Below are 6,364 nucleotides of genomic sequence, written 5' to 3'. Positions count from 1 at the left end.
CTTTTGTGTCCATGGCACAGGGTTTAGATGAAGTCTTTGTCATTTGTGAGTGTGTGTTTTTGTGTGTTCTGGGGTGTGTATATCCATGGGTTAGGTTGCAGGTTTTCATTTTTGTTTGGATTGTGTCAATCAAAATCAATCAATCAATCATTATCATCATCTCTATGTGTTTAAATCTGTTCAGTTTTCTCTGCAAAAAAAAAATCTGGGATTATCGCTTGTCTAGCTAGCCTCAAGTGGACACTCGAAGAACTGCATTTTTTTGGACATTTTTCAGTGGTTGCAGCTTGATAAGCATTCATCCTGCTGCTTTCAGAGTTTATAATGATTGTATTTTCAACTCACCACAGCAGCTCATTGTGGTTTCTGTCACAAAACGAGCCTCATGATCTGGTTTTTAGTCCGTCTGAGTGCGTTGCATTGTACGAGTGTTCGCCACCAAAGAACTGACTGGGATGAATGAAGATAATCTGTATTGGAGCTTCTCTACAGAGCAGCTTCAAAAGGGATTGTTGTCAAGTTTTATGGGGTTGTCTATTTAGTGTTGACTGTAAATGTAGTTAACTGAGGCAATAAATGACCCAGCGTGTGCTGTGCTGCCCAGGAAAGTGGAGTTCTTGCTGCTCACTGAGCCATGCTGGCATTGCTTACATGTAGCAGGATGCATCGCATGAGAGCAGCAGCAGCTTCAGACTTGCTCCGCTGCGTTTCTTTATATATACTCTAGTCAGAAGAAGTGCAGCTGGAATACAGGAGTCAGGCCAAACACGCTAAAACGCTCACACAGTTTGAAAGAGTTTGGAAATGGTGGTTTCTTAACTGCTATCTTTGCTTCGTAGTCTCAAACTAAGTGTTCCAGCTTTGTTTGAGCCATTTGTAGTCGTCTGAATGTCAAATATAAAGTCTTAAACAATGTTCATTAAACTGTTCCTAAACACAAAACAATGATGTGTGTAGTTACTCAATCTGGCATTATTTAATGGGCTTCCAATAAGTGTCTGATGGCTCCAAAGAATGGTATCCTCATTAGCAAGAAACAGGAGCTAAACCCTATTTTTGTGTTCTTATAAAAATACATAGGCAGTTCATCCTGATTGAAAAGTTGTATATTGTCAGTTCCACCAAGCACGTTGTTCACTAGGTGGCTTTCTGTAGGCGAAACTTTCTGTTGTATTTCAAGTGAAAAGACTGAAATGAAATATAGATTCAGCTCACACCACAGGAATTGATTATCCTTCCTGCTTAGTAAATTCACATCTTAGCTTCTACACCGTGAATTTGTTCTGCTTCTACAGATGGGCTTGCTTACTGTGATGGTATATAAATGTGAAATGGTTCATAACTAGCCCCAGGATGAGATTTGGGATGGAATACATTTCTCTATTGACAGTGAAGCAGAGATATGAAATCCTCGAGGCCCTGCAAGGACTCGCTGTTCCACAACACTCCTGTTGGATTGTCAAGAACCTTTCAGCTCCCGACCTGCTGTTCACACCAAAACATCTTTGGAGCGCTGCAGTCTTCACACCTGATCTCTGGAGAGGCATCTGTAGAAAAAAAACCTGCATTTTCAGAAACCTTCAGCATGACTTTTTGAACCTATTGTTCGGAATATACAGTAGGGGTCCTCTGTTTTAGTGAAGTGGCAATAATGTGCAAAAATAATTCACAAAGAAGTTTTTGGACGCATATCTGAAGGTTGTTCTAACTTGTGTTTTTACAGAAAGTTTCATTGGCCAATTTCTAATCCAAATATGAACTTTCAGGTAGAATGAACCCAGATGTCAGCATCGTGTATAATGCATAGCAACACATCTTTCTCTGCAAGGAAATGTCAATCAGATAAGAAATAGGCCGAGTACAGATATCTGCTTAAAGCTCAACAGGATTCCACATAAACTGAAGAAGATCTGTGTTTTGATGCGATTCAAGGGGAGATTTTTTGCTGGAGCTCGCAGCAGCCCAGCCTGGATTATTGAGATGGCGCCCATCCTTCCTCCTCCAACTAAGAAGAGCTGTATCTATGTCTGGGTTCTGATAGATACCAGTCTGACAAGATGGGTTAGGATACAAATATATGCGGTTTGATTCTACAGTTTTTAAGATTGTTTTTGGGGGTATTTGTTATCTTAATTTGACAAGGTGAGCACAGGAGGACAGGAAATAGAGAGAGAGAGACAGAGATGGGTTTTTAGATTCCACAAAGGTCACTTGGCAAAATCAAAGGAGCAAAGTTGTGGTTTTGTGGCATTGGCTGTAATCACTCGCTTGAATAGAGGCACCAAAATGGAATATTAAATGTGTAGCCAGCTGACCATGTTACTTTTTTTCATCCATCCGTTATCTATACTGCTTTTTCCCATTCAGGGTTGCAGGGCGCTTACACCCTGGACTTTCAATCACAGGTCTGACATATAGAGACAAACAAACATCCAGCCATACGGGCAATTTTAGAGTCACCAATTAACCTAGCTATGCACTACACCGCCTTGTCACTTTTTTTCAATAAAGAAATTTCTCAAAATATTTTGAGTAACAGCAGAGATGTTGTTGGTAGTGACAGACCAAGGCGGCATCTCCAGTGTTGAAAAAGGAAGACAACGCTGCAGTGCAATTATTTAAGGTTTTCTTGATAATATTAGAATATGAATTTGCCCTTTTGGGAAAACTGATTTCCTTTCTTTATCTTTGCCTGCCTCGTCAGACATAAAGTCCCAACAGGATCAGTATGTGAAAATAGGATCAGGAGTTTTTAGTAAATATAATAAGGAAAGCAGGGTAAACAGATTCCAATGGATCCTGTAATCAATACCAAGTTGCAGCAAGAGGCACTGGAAAATGTAAGTCTTCTTATCTCTGTTCTAATCAAAAGTTTCTTAAATCAAAGAAGAAGTCCCGAAAGATTACCAACCAGTCTGAGGATCATAGAGGGAACGTGACACAGGCCAAAGTTTTAATAGATGTCTTAAGTCTGGCCACTTCTTATTTTCTTCCTCTTATGTCGCTGCTTTTTTTCAGCCTCTTAAAAACGGACCCATCTGGAAATTAACATATTTTTCTTGTCCTTTTAAGAGAATTTCAAAATAATTTGATTTCTGTCAGGATGGAGTGGGGGAAAGGATTGTAGGGGAGCTTCTAGTCTCAACCCAATTAGTGACCTTGTTCACTGAGCACATCTCGTCTTTTATTCTCCCTCCGCTCTTCATCACACTTTCTATTCTACTCACTACAACCACTCATACTCCTCAGCCTCCGAAACCTCTTCTTTTCTTCTCCGCCGGACTCTCTATTCTCTCACATCTCTGCCCTTTCCTGTTCCTCTCTCTTTTTCTCTCTTCGCACAAATGAGTCCATTTTGCCCCGGGGATGAGACCATGGCGGTTAAATCAGATTGGGGCGAGGTTATATTTGGCCTGTGCCGCAAGAGATAGAGAGAGAGAGAAGGAGAGAGAGAGAGAGAGAGAAGGAGAGAGAGAGAGAGAGAAGCATCAAACAGCTGGATGACGACTGCATGGCCTATTTTACATCAGCAAATTGGCTGATAGTGGATTCCCACGACACACTGAGCAGACAAAATAAGTAATATGAGTTTAATAAAAATATCAAACTTGTTTAGAAGCTTACTCTTATATAACCATCAAACACACAGATAAGATTGTTTACATGCTAATATTGGGGGGAAAGTGTAAATTCAGCTAAAACCTTTGGCCAGATTAATCAATGTAAACAAATTACTTATAAAAAAAACATTTACTTGTGTTTATACTCTTAAATTATCAGAATTTCTCAAATTCTATACCAGAATAGATAACCCCTTATGCGATTGGGTATTAGAAAGTATGCCCGTCAACGCACCAGGTTATTATCATCATTTTGTAGCCCCTCCCCCTGAAAAAGATATATGTATGTTTTTGTTGCTGCTGTTTTAGAGTGACATAGAAAAACTAATTTAAGGTTACCTATCATGATACAATAGCCAACACTAGCAATGCATTGCTGTTGAGAGTGTAACGTTTTGACAAATTGTTGGCAATCAGTTTTACTATAAGACATTTTAAGGCATTACATTTTATTTTTTTTATATATATACATAATGTAAACCAGTGAAACAGGGAACTTATTTGCCTCGGTCATAGAGCCACGGTCCCCTCTAGAGAGGCCAAAGTCTTCATTGCAATGGTCGCTGATTGGGCTCATTATTGGGCAAAAAGGCCCAAAAAAGGCCCTTTAAAAAATCAATTCATCAATATCAGTATAGGAAAGTCCTCAGCTACAGACTAAAAAAACACAGAATCAAATATCGGAGTGTTTGTCAGTCAATGCACCAGTCAAATACCAAAATTGTACAGCCCCTAAAATGCAAATATTAGCCACCAGTGTTTAACCATCACACGTTACAGACATTGTTTTGAACTTAAAAGCTAAAATAATCCAAGCCGTGCTGCTGGTTTAGCTTAGTCTGCAGAACAGACACCCCATGTTCAAAGACAAAGTCCTTGAGGTAATGGTTGCTGGTTCATTGTAGGTTGCATGACATTCCAACCCTCTTCCCCACATTTCCTGTGTCACTTTGGCTGTCCTATCCACTAAAGGAAAAAAAGAAATAAAAATAATCAGAATCAGAATCAGAATCAGGTTTTATTGCCAAGTACATTTACACATACAAGGAATTTGTCTTGGTGTATTGATGCAAAAAACAGTTAACAAAAGGAAATAAAGCAAAAATAAAAATACCTTAAATAATGAAATATAAGAAGCGATTACAAATATATATAATATACAATTGAAAAATGTAAAAATATTAAATTTAAAGTACGAAATGTGCAATGGAGGAGCTGGGCAGTTGACAATGAAGCAACTCTTACAGTGTATATAAATCTCACAGAGTTCATGTAAAGAAAACATCAATGTAACGCATATAAACAGTCCCATATAAACATTTCAAAAATCAGCGCTTTGGCAACACTAGATGGGGCCACGAGCAAAGCTGCTGCTAATGTTAGCTTGGCTTGTTTGCACTGGGGCTAGGATTCCTCAAGTTTATTAGACCAGACCATCAGAATAAAGCAAATGTATCACATCCATGCAAGGAAATTTACAACTGTCATAATGTACAAATATATATCTATCTTTGTTGCACTGCCAGAAGGGTGGCCAATAGTCAAGTCTGGGATTCTGAATCACTTATTAAGAGAGGGCAAATACTGTAACCGGATCATTTTCACTCCCCTCAATTTTACACAGCTATGATTTAAATCAGAGTCTTTGAGATAAATCAGGGCAATTTTAAAAGTAAATAAAGCCATATTTTAGTCAACCACCAAATAAACATAGGACTCAGTGATATTTTCATTTTTGGCCCACTGTGAGCATTCATGTGGAACACTGATATACTCTGCAGGCGTCTTTTCTCTTGCAACGGAGCAGAATATAGAGAATGTAAAAAGTTCAGTTCTCATATCTTAAGTTGTTATATCACCATTTCTGACTTGAAATTTTAAGAAGCCTTTCTGTGTCACCTGGAAACCACAACATCACTCCGCCAACTTCCATGATTCATACTTATGTAACGACCCAACTTGTGTGGCGTCGTTAAGAAAATAAGTGTGGATGCCAGGGGGGGGGACCATGCATGGTGGACTTGGCAAGGACCACTTCACTGGACTGAAACCAGATTGAACAGCAGCTCCCAGCCTCCAGCCTCTGTACCAAACTCTGCCTCAAGTCTGGTAATAGCTCTCCAATCTACTCAAGTGTACAAATTAAAGTGTGTGTGTGTTTGGGGGGGGGTCTCTAGGTTTTTGTTTGAGTCAATAGATACAAGTACAATGCACACCCCATAAATCATTGATAGAGGGCAGAAAGTACAATGGAGTGGACATTCTGGAGGTAACATAACACTGAAAAGATGTAGTTTACCCACAAACAGTTGGTACAAAAGACTTATTGCAACATCAGAATGACATCTTGTGCTGCAGCTTTGAAGGCGGCATGTGTTATCTCCAGTGAACAGCCACACCTAATGAATTTGAAATCCACCATAAGTAAGCAAGTACATCCTTATTTTCTATACGGATGTTTGCTTAAATACCTGTGACTGATACTTAGAATGTTTATTACGCAGGACTGTTGACGTTAGACACAGTCAAGCATTTACCTTAAGTGTGCACACTGTCATTATAAGTAATGATGAGAAAAACGTTGGTTTTCCTGCTTGTTATTGACACATAAAAGTGGGTATTGACAGGTTTTCTAACAACCTATGGGGGTGGGTGGGTGGCGGGGGGCAAAGTATATTGCTTCATTATTAAAGCCACTGGAAACCCAAATGGACAATACCCATCTGTCTGTGTGAACAAAGGTT

Source organism: Labrus bergylta, chromosome 15, assembly GCF_963930695.1.
Source record: "Labrus bergylta chromosome 15, fLabBer1.1, whole genome shotgun sequence".
Taxonomy (NCBI): Eukaryota; Metazoa; Chordata; class Actinopteri; order Labriformes; family Labridae; genus Labrus; species Labrus bergylta.
Note: the sequence above shows the minus strand (reverse complement) of the source record.